Source organism: Callithrix jacchus, chromosome 12 (assembly GCF_049354715.1).
Source record: "Callithrix jacchus isolate 240 chromosome 12, calJac240_pri, whole genome shotgun sequence".
NCBI classification, from domain to species: Eukaryota; Metazoa; Chordata; class Mammalia; order Primates; family Cebidae; genus Callithrix; species Callithrix jacchus.
The window spans coordinates 79,986,610-79,997,797 of record NC_133513.1 but is presented as its reverse complement, the minus strand read 5'-3'; the positions used below and the strand labels follow the sequence as shown (position 1 = coordinate 79,997,797).

General features: G+C 45.0%; 1 protein-coding gene and 1 pseudogene across 5 annotated transcripts in view; both read left to right on the top strand.

Annotated features, from left to right (window-relative positions):
• The first annotated feature begins 2,104 nt into the window (after positions 1-2,104).
• On the top strand, positions 2,105-4,758 carry LOC100403116 (protein SHQ1 homolog pseudogene; annotated as a pseudogene).
• A 4,744-nt stretch (positions 4,759-9,502) lies between these two features.
• Positions 9,503-11,188, top strand: part of SGMS1 (sphingomyelin synthase 1) — a 334,608-nt gene continuing 332,922 nt past the window's right edge. For 4 of the 5 annotated variants that reach the window (XM_078345958.1, XM_078345961.1, XM_078345960.1 and 1 more), the window contains exon 1: positions 10,420-10,647. The gene's annotated coding sequence lies outside the window, so the exon portion shown is untranslated. Of the gene's footprint in view, positions 9,679-10,419; positions 10,648-11,188 lie in introns of those variants that run through there. The other variant, XM_054243062.2, reaches the window with a different exon arrangement.

Here is an 11,188-nt window from a genome sequence, read left to right as displayed (position 1 = left end):
AATTCTGCCTTTATGCAAGGTTGATTAGGGCCAGAATAGAAAGTACTATATTTGCAATATAAGGAACTTCTTTTTGGGATTTGATAAAAAATTCTGTAGAGCAATTATTCTGGCTGGGGAGTTTTTAAAAATGTTTATACCTGGGTTGCACCCCATGCCAATTATATCAGACTCCCTTGGTATAGACCCCACACATCAGTATTTTTAAAACTCCCCAGGTGTTTTCCCCAGTGGCCAGGATCAAAAACCAGGGCTCTAAAGCAGTGGTTCTCTAACATGTAGCAGAATCACCTGGAAGGCTTGTTAAAACATTGGTTGCTAGGACCCACTCCCAGAGTTTCTGATTCAATAAGTCCGGGGTGGCTCCCAAGGATGTGCATTTCTAATAAGTTCCCAGGTCACATGATATTCCTGATCTGAGGACCATACCTGGAGAATTGGGAAGGTAAGTTGAGTGAAAGTAAAGCTTGTCTATGCTTCTGCTCCCATTCTTCCTGTTTATGAGGTTATAAGAAGTTTGTGTCTGATTCTCCTTCATGTCTTTCCAGAATGCTGACTCACTCAACAAGAATACTAAAAGAACATCATTTATTGTGTAAATGCTAAATAGTCTGTGAGCATCAGAAGTGTTTTTGAATAAATCAGGCAGGCAGGGCTCAGTGGCTCACACCTGTAATTCCGGCACTTTGGAAGCCCGCAGTGGGCAGGTCACGAAATCAGGAGATCGAGACCATCCTGGCCAACAAGGTGAAACTCAGTCTCTACTAAAAATACAACAAAATTAGCTGGGTGTAATCCTAGCTACTTGGGAGGCTGAGGCAGGAGAATCGCTTGATCCTGGGAATTGGAGATTGTAGTGAGCCGAGATCGTGCCGCTGCACTCCAGCCTGGTGACAGAGCTAGACTCCATCTCTAAAAATAAAAATAAAAAGTAGAAAAATAAATCAGGCAATGAATCCCATCAGGCTTTGATGAATTCTAAGGAGTTTACCACCATTTTCAGTAGGAAAGTAAACATCTTTCAAATAAAATGTATCCTCAAATTTAGTTGTGCTACTCATTCTAACAGCATTTTTTAAAGCCTTTGCAATTACTCTTCTTTATTATTTTCAGTGAAGTCAAGTTATAAAGTTTGTGGACCGAGATAAAACCTTGAGTCTGTCCGGGTAGGGTTGCCAGAATTAGAAAAACAAACAAACACATGTAAACACACAGGACATCCAGTTAAATTTCAGTTTCAGATAAATAATGAATAATTTTTAGCATAAGTATGTCCCATGCAATATTTGACAACCCTGATAGGTGGTAAATATTGGAATGGGAACGATATAAATGCCTGCTGTGGAGAACTGGGACAGTACCATATCCATTTCTGTTTTATGGACACACAGGATTACTTACTCGATATTGTATGTTGTTCATTGAGAACTCTAAGTATTTGCTGAATTGATAGAATATGAATACCTAAGATATAAATGCAATATATGAAAGAGCTGAGTGATTTCAAAGAAGGATGCTTGATCAACTTAAGATGACAGTGTCTTTTGATTTAGTTACCCCACTTTGATCATTGTCTAAATCAGTGATTCTTAACTGAAGATGATTCCCCTGTACCAGGGGACATTGGCAATGTCTGGAGATATCTTTGGCTGTCACAAGGGGGTAGGAGAGGTGCTACTGGCATCTATTTGGTTGAGGCCAGGAATGCTGCTGAACACCCTATGATGTACAGAACAGCCTCGGGCAACAAAGAATTATCTGGCTCAAATGTACACAGAGCTGAGGTTGAGAAATTCTGGTCTAGATCATAGTGCAGAGGATTTAGCAAATCTTTTGTTGAATTTTTCTGACAGTGTCCTGGAGTGTGTTGGTCTCTCATTCTTCCACGTGTCATGGGAGGAAAGATGGTGTCTCCTATTTGCTATACTGTGAAGGAATGGGTGGAAGAATTTTGATATGCTTCTTCAAAATTTTACAAAACAAGGAAGGTGCTGCTGAGGTTCCAGAAAAAGTCCCAGTCTTCCATTGCTGCTCTTCTTCCTGTAGCCTGGCCTACATTTGAAGCTTTTGGAGTTCATGCAGGAACTACGAAATTTGGGTGAGTGCACTATATCAATCTCCCCTTCTTTAATGAGGGAGACATAATTTTTGTCTCGACCTTCCAATTAGTTCTGGCCATACAGGACTTGTTTGCAAATGGTAATTGGAGGAGTAATAGTAATAGTTATATTACTATTGCTGTAATACATGTACTTTCTACTAAACACAGGAACAATGAACATTCATAATACATGTAACAATATCTTATGTTTTCATTTATGTTTACCTCTAATGAACTATACAACATTTAATAGACATATATTCACATTACAGAACTAATTAATTTTCATGATACCCATGAGAAGCAAAGTGGGGGTGAGTTACATTATTCCCATTTTAAGAGGAGATAATTAAACCTTGCCTGGAGTTACACATTGACCATTTGAGAAGCTAGAAGTAAATTACAAGTCTTGACAATGGTGCCACTTCTTCCAACCAGGGCAGTGTTCCGCTGATGGCACTGATACATCAGTCCCTGGTCAATGCCCAGGCATAAATGTCTAATTTGAAAATCCTTTTTAAATGTAACATGGCAGATTGTGAAGGGTGGTTGCTAATTAGAGAAGAAGGATGACATAACAAGGATATTTTCATTGCTAGTGGTTTACCCTTTTTAAACAAAAACATACCAGTGAAAAGTAGAAAAGAAAATCATACATTATGGTTCAATAATTGTTTACTATGGGCTACTTGGTGCCAAGTCCTATGCTAGGAGCTCTGAAAGATGAAAGCTAAATATGTATCCTTGATAGATATTTAATATGTAGTTGAAGAATCAAGACTTACCTGCAAGAAACATGCAGAGCACTGTAAAAGACATAATATAATCAAGTGCCAAAATGTGTGTATAGAAGGCTTTTGTGTCCTAGAAGACAGACATCTTTTATTTAAAAAAGGTGAAACTGGGGAGAGTTTGTGTGGCGGGACTGTGGCGGCAGTGAGAGCAATTGGCACTGGCCCTTGCGTCCGGTTCAGTCAGGAGTTGGACTTCCTGACCATTGCCATCCACATGCCCTACGTCCGGGTCTCAGAGTTCAACGTCTACTTTGAGAGGCCTGACTTCAGGTTCTATGCCAAGCCCTACTTTCTCAGATTAACCCTTCCTGGAAAAATTGTAGAAAATGGAAGCGAGCAAGGGTCCTATGATGCAAAAAAAAAAAAAAAAAAAAAAAAGGAATTTTTACCATTCACTTGCCCAGGGGCTAGACATGTGCTGCTCTTCTGGCACCAAGAAAATCCAGGACAGCAAGACCACTTTTGGAAGAAATAGGTGCTTCTGAGATTCCTGAAGAAGTAGTTGATGATGAAGAGTTTGATTGGGAAATTGAGCAGACATCCTATGAATAGGTATCAGAAAGTGCTATGAATCCGCAGTGCCACTGTGGATTTGGAAACTTACAATCAGGAGTGTTTCAGTGGTTACAGGATGAATTGAGTGATGTTATTGATATTAAGGATCTAGATTTCAGCCCTGCAGCTGAACCAAGACAGAAGTGCCTGGCCACTGAGCTGGCCGAGTTTGATCCTGATCATTATCTAACTGACATTTTTGAAGATGAGGCGGTTGAACAGATTTTGAAGTACAATCCATGGTGGACTGACAAATATTAAAAAATGACAGCCTTTTTGGAAAAGAGTCAGGAGCAAGAAATCATGCTTCTTTAGTGTCTTTTTCTGAAGAAGAAAAATATCAGCTACAAAAATTTGTCAATAAATCTTATCTGTTGGACAAGAGAACCTGTTGTCAAGTGTACTACAGTTTGATTGATGTCCTTCTGGAATATTGCTATGAAACCTGTGTCACTGAAGGAGAGAAGAATGTTGAATCTGCATGGAATATCAGGAAACTGAGTCCAACATTATGGTGGTTTGAGACTTGGACTAATGTTCATGCTATCATGGTGTCTTTTGGAAGAAGGGTGTTGTGTTACCCACTCCACTGCCATTTCAAGCTGGTGATGAAGGCCTAGAGGAACACTATATAGATATTACAACTAGGTAAAAGTGCAGTTTTAAAGTATCTCTGGATATTCACAAAATTTTTCAGGAAAACAACACAGCATAAATACTGAATGATCTCTACATCTCAGACTACTGTGTGAATTCAGAAAGTCAAATCTAAAAGTTGGCAGTTCTTGCAGAAGAAGCCTTAAAGGAAATCTCCCTTACAAAGGCCCAGCTGGGGTTAGAACTGGAAGAACTAGCAGCAGCAGCACTTCTTGTCCAGGAAGAAACTGCATTAAAAGCAGCCCATTCAGTATCTAGGCAGCAGACACTTTGCTCCAGATCTGAGGCAAGTGATATAGAGGAGTCAGACAGCACCGTGTCATCTGGAAATGAAGACTCAGACTCAGATTCAAAACAAGTTAAACTCAAAGATAGTCCATCTAAGACAGTCAGTTCTTTGCAAGGTCCCTTTGTGGAAAGCAGTGCCCTTCTTATTGTTGATGGTGGAGTATGCAGAAACATAGCCATCCAGGAATCCGATGCCAGTCAAGGAAAGTCACTTGCCTCTTCCCAGTGTTTTGGAGTGCCTGGGCCTCTGATAGCGGAGTGTGGGGAACAAATGAAGACCACAGTTCAAGTTTCTGAACCCAAGGGCACCACTGCTGTAACAATATGCAGGAGAGAGACAGCTGTCAGACACCAAATAATTGACTCTTAAGTGGTTTTATTCATTGTTAAGAAATATGTTAGATTCAGTTTCATTTACAGAATAAAAATTCCTCATTTTTACTTTGTAATTTTTCTTAGTATATACAGTCAGCCTGCTGTATTTGGGTTTCACATCTGTGGATTCAATAACTGCAAATCAAAAATATTTAAGAAAAAATTGTATGTGTACCAAAAATGTACAGACTTTTTTTCTTATTCTCTAAATAATACAGTATAACAACTATTGCCCCAGCATTTACATTGTATTGGGTAATAAAAGTAGTCTAGTGATGATTTAAAGTGTATGGGAGGACACGGGTAGGTTATATGCAAACGTCATGTCATTTTTTATCAGGGACTTAAGCATCTGAGGATTTTGGTATCCTCAGGGGTCCTGGAACCAACCCCCCAGAAACTGTGATGACTTTATGACATTGTTTTTCAATCAGTGAATGTTTTTCCCTTTTGGTTTCCTTGCTGCAACTGTGAAGATAAAGTTAAAAAGTATTTTTACCAAAGTGTACCTAATATTTCAAGCTGAAAATAATTGTTCTACTGTCAGTGTCTCCAGAATGTAGAGCCCACTAATATTTTTATTTTAACTTTACTGAGGTATAATTGACACCTGATAAACTGCACACATGTAAAGTGTACAATGTGTTGGCATATGTATACCTCATGTAAAACTGTCACTGTGATCAAGGTGAGGAACGGACTCATTATCCCCAAGTGCCCTTGTGCCTTGTTATTAGTTTGCATATCCTAGAATCCTATGTAAATTAAATCATACAATATGTATCTCTTTTTTGGGTCAGGCTTATTTTACTCAGTATAATTATTTTGAGATTTATCCATGTGATAGCATGTGTCATGAATTTTTGTTTTTGTGTCTTTCATTGCTGAGTACTACTTCATTGAATAGATTTGTTCATTGGCCTATTGATGGACACTTGGGTTGTTTCCAGTTTGCGGCTGTTATAAATAAGGCTGTTATGAACATTTGTATACAAAAAAAAAAAAGTGAAATTGGAGATGGAGCTTGAAATATTAGTAAGATTAAGTGGCCAGTGGGAATCTGAGGAAATAGGATTCAACTAGAAAAGAAGGTTGTTCTTGTTACTTTCTGGAAGAGTTTAAAAACTTGGGAGCTCTCAAGTGGTTGTTTCATGGAACTGAAGGCAAAAAGCCAGAAAGCAGAGGGAGAAAATAAATAGAAATGCAGAGGAGATAGAAGGAAGACTTTCTGGGTTCTTTTCAATACTCCAGTTCCTCGTTCCCATCTCATCCTGAGCCTCAGCTGCATCCCTGATCTACCCTGGTGTCTTCAAATAAATTCCAATTTTTGGTCGATGAATAGGAGAAGCCAAGCAGTTATTGAAGCCAGGAATCCTAGTCAGGGACACAGGAATGAGCACAGAACCTTGAGTATTATCAGATCTAAGCCTCAGGACCAATACTTGGTGAAGACCTTTGTTGTCTTCACCTAGCTTTCTGGTTGGCCTAGGTTTGGAACCTGGGTTGGCCAGAAGAGTTTAAAGGGGTAAGGGAGGGCTCCTGACGTCTTGCTTGTGGTTCTGGTTTCCATTGAGACAAATTTTCATGGACACACACAAAAGGCTCCTTGCTTCCAGAGCACTATTTGAACTTTGACTACAGGTTGTTGGTAGTGATACCTATAACCTCTCCCATTTAATTCACCAGTTTAGCTGGTGCAGAAGACAGATGGATCTTGAAGAATGACTATGGAATGTCATAAATGTAATCAGATGGGACTCCAATTTCAGCTGCTCTCCCAGAATTGGTACCTTTATTGGGGCAGATTAACACATTGGTATGCACCTGGCGCAGATCTGACATTTGGTATGCACTTATTTACCTGGCTAATGCCTTTTCCTCCATACCAATTTGCAAGGTTCATCAGAAGTGATTTGCTGTTACCCAATAGGGGCCATAATATGCCTTCCCAGTGTTGCCATGGGCTCCATTAGTTCTGCTCGCTGTCATAATAATTGATCTTTGAATCATAGCAGTGATCTTGTCTAGTTAAATCCTATTTCCTGAGATTCCCACTGGCCACTTAATCTTACTAATATTTCAAGGTCCATCTCCAATTTCACGTTTTTTGTATATAAAAGTTCGTAACAGCTTTATTTACAATATAGAAGTGATCTTGATTGTTCTGACATTTCACAAAACATCACACTGGCCCACTCTATTGATGACAATATGTGATCATCACTGGATCTCATGAGTACGAAGTAGCAAGTATTTTAGATGTCTTATGCAAACTAGGGGGTAAAAGATATACCTACAAAAATTAAGGTGGTGAGAGAGGCTCACCTTCTCAATGGTGAGTGATGGCTATTGCTGAAAGGTCCACTGAATAAAACCATATTTTAAATCAGGTAGTTTACCTTCTAAAGGTAGAAAAGTAATTCATTTGGAACCAAACCACCTACTTCAGAATAGCTGTTTTGGCAAGTGAAGCATTTGCCTCAGTGTTTGCTCTTAGTATTATTTTTAACATGATTTCTAATGACAGATTGTGACTTGGAGGTGATTCATTTTTGTTTCTTAGTTGTCTTGACAGCAACATAATTCATGATATTCTGTGTACTTGAGAATACTAAAATTTTTACAATACAACAATATGATGTTTATTAAAATTTTCCTAAGAAATACACTGGTAGGGCAGGCACAGTGGAGGCTCATAATTGTAATCTCAGCACTTCGGGAAGTCGAGGCAGGTGGATTACTTGAGCTGAGGGGTTCAAGACAGGCTTGGACAACACGATGAAACCCCATCTCTGCCAAAAATACAAAAATTAGCTGGGCATGGTGGCTTGCACCTGTGGTCTCAGGAGGCTGAGGGTGGAGGATCTCTGGAGCCCCAGAAGTCAAGGCTGCAGTGAGTTGTGATGGCGCCATTGCACTGCAGCCTAGGTGAAACTGCAGTGACAGGTAACTCTGAAAAAACAAAGGCGGGGGGGATTGGTAAAAATTCTTTAGGATTGGATGGACTGAAGAGAGAGAATTATTTTTATTAAAGATTATTTTTGGTTACAAATATAGTGACTTAAGGACCATAACTAAATTAAATTTCAAGGAGGGCCAACTCTTAGTGTCTCTTATAGTCACTTCACTTAGAATTTACTTTTACTGCTATGGTGATTTCTCTTTAAATTTTTTTCTGTATTTATGGTTTTATTTTTATGTATTGTGTATTTATCTATGGATTTTTTCCTGAAGAATTATTTTGTGAAATGGAAATTAAAGTGGAAATACTTCTATGCCCTTTTTCCCATGTGCTCTCTCTCTATATAATCCTAAAATTACTCATACAAAATTTAAAAGGATTATGAAACATTTCAAACATACAATTATAAAAAATTATGCGAGTACCCTAGACACACCATTTACATTCAAAAAGTATCAATATTTTGAAAAATTTAGTTATCTTGCATGCAGTGGTGGGGTGCATTTTAAAGCACATCAAAGACCAGATGCTTACTTGGACCTTATTCTCAGGAAGTTCAAAGCTTACATCACATTCTGGATAGCACTGGAGAGAAACCAACACGGGAGATAAACCAGCCATCAGTTTTCTGGCACTCTCTTAGTTTGAAAAACTTTACATCACAAGCAAGCAAGCCTTCCTTTCACCTTTTAGGTGCAAACTGACGAAAATAGCCAGTAGGGCTACTACATCTCACAGAGCCTTGCCCTCAAAATATGCAGTTGAACTGAATTTCAGTTGTTATTTTAAAGCCGTATGTGACAAACCTATTTGACAAATGTACTTTTCTAATCTTTCTGAGAAGAGCGTACTGTGTCGTAGTGGTGAAAAAGCCAGAGGAGCCAGGAGTGGAGGGTGCAATAAAAGGCCTGCATTGGGGCAGACTGCCTCTTTTTGAATCTCTGATTCCTCACTGTGCTTTGGGGAAAACTATGGAAGTTTTCATTGCCTGGCTTATTAAAATGCCACTGCTTAATTGAAATACAGAGGCGTCCATAAGAACCACCTGGAGGACTTTGTTAATCACATTGCAGGACCCCACCCGCAGTTCCTGGTTCTGTAGGTCTAGGTGGGGCCGAAAACGAGCATTTCTAACAAATTCTCGGGTGACAGTGACGCGGCAGGTCCCAAGATAACAGGAAACCCAAGGGACTCTTGGCAGGCGCTCAATAAATGTTCACTGTGAACATCAGCACCATCCAAGCTGCCCACCAGCAGGGGCCGCGGTGTATGCACCGCAGGGAAGAGCACCGCCTCTGTCCAATGTCCCTGCCAGTACATCACGCCTCCTCTGCAGGGACTAGGTTAGAACCGGGAGGCAGCGGGACTAGCGCTCTCTCTGGATAACGGGAGGACTCCCTCGCCAACTTCCTCCTCTGGGGAAAAGCGGGGGCCCTCTGCCACCAGAGTTCTGCTGTCTCGATTTCGCGGCAGTTTGCTTCTGGCCCGGGCGAGAACCTGTCCTCCGGGCAAGCCAGAGGCTAGGACTCCTGTACTCCAGGACTAGGCGGAGGCAGGTGCCGAGCAGAGGCCAGGGCCCGGCGCCCGGCGCCCGACGGGAGGGCGTGGCGGGGGAGTACCCCGCTCCACTCCTGTCCCGCCAGCTCCCGGGTCGGTTCCGAGCGCCCGCGGCCAGATGGCCAAGCGGAAGATGGCTGCCCAGAGGGCCGCGGACAGTCACGTGTCACGCCGGGCCCGCCGCGCACCCCCTCCCCCGCTCGCTAAGTCCTCGACCCTGCGGAGGCACGGCTTTGAGCTGCCTCTCTGCCACCTAGGTGCGGCGCGGGCCGGCCAGGGAGGGCGGGCACCGAGGCGGAAGGCCAGCTGTCCTCGCTGTGCACCCCTAACCTGGGCGCCGAGGCTCTCGGGCAACAGAGGAAAACCTTCCTTCGGGCGACCCACACCAGGTGGGGCTACTGGGCATGCGTGGGCTTCCGCCCTGCCGCTGCCGCTCTCCGGGTTTTTGCGGCAGCTCGGAGGGACGGCGGGAGGTGGGGCCCAGGCGGGGCGGGGCGGCTCTGACGGAGCCGGAGTTTTCACCTCAGGCGGTTAGCGCTCCTGCGCCTCCTTCACGTTCCCAAGCGTCGCCCGAGGCGTTTTTTCTGTTGTGGGAGGAAGATGAGAGTCTATATAGTTAAAGAACGGAAGTTCGGCCGTTACCTCTGAATGATCAATCTGGCGTTAATCCCAAGTGTCGCAGCCCTTGGGTTTGGTGGGAAAGAGAATCTAGGAGTAGTTCGCAAACTCGTGCCCGGCTTCCATCAAGCTGAGTTTGCATTCCCTGCTTTACGCCTGGCTCCAGCGGCTCCGGTCTCCGGCTGAGCTCCTAGGAGCTTACCGTACCTGATTGTAAAACCTGGTTCCCGCCCGGCTTTACTTAGCAGGCCCCTAAAAACGCTGGGGAAAGCGCTAGCCTCCTCAGTTTTCCATTACTTGAAAGTAAAATTCAAGGGGTGCAAACCCCGACTGTCCTTTGGTTCAGGGTCCCGTTCCGTGCCGGGAGGAAACCCCGCGGACCCCGCCCGGCTGGTCCGCCCCCCCACCCCCGGCCGCCGCGAACACCCGGAGGAGCGGAGTCGCGCGTCGCGCGGGAAGCCGGGCCGGCTCGGGCCGCGGACTGGGCATGCTCGGCAGCCCGGTAGGCTCGCGGTGGCAAGTCGGAAGCGTTTGCACCAGCGGGGCAGCGGCGGCGGGCGGCGGGCAGGTCGGGAGCCACAAGGACCGGCCAGGGCAGGCTGCTCTTCCCTCGCGCCTGAGGAGCGGGCCGGAGAGAGCGATTGGGGTGCGGAGCCCCGACGCTGCCCTGCCCCGGATTTCATTCCGCCGCGGGGGGCTCCGCCAGCACAATTCCGGCGGCTGTCGCGACTCCAGTGCAAGTGAGTCGTGGGGCCGGGACAGAGAGCCGGCCTCGGGGGCGGATCGGATACCCGTCTCGTGGGCCCGGCCTGATGCCGGGGAGCGGCAGGCGGGCTGCCCTGGGGCGAGGGGGCGTGAGCGCAGCCCGCGCGGTGCCGCGCGCGTACCTGGCGGGCACTCCCCCAGAGCTGCCGCTCCCCGGGGGTGGGAGCGGGGGGGGAGGTCGGGCGGCCGGTATCCGGGCTCGGAGGGGGCGGGCCGCCGGCGGGGCTCTCCGGTCAAGTTGGGGCGGGGAGGAAGGAGGGGGCGACAGTGGGCACCTTTTCAGAGCTACTGCATGCGGGCTGGAAGGCTGCTTGGTGTCAAATTGGGGCGATCTGGAAGCGAGGAGCCTTTGGGCAGTGGCCCGCCGGGGGTACGGAGACTCCTACAGGGGCCGACTCCAATCACGGCCCCACCCCCACAGCCTAGGCGGCGGTGACAGTTGATACCTTCGGGCCAGATCGCAGCGGGCCAGGCGCCCACTGTTTCGGGATCCCCCACCGTGGCCCCTCGATGCCC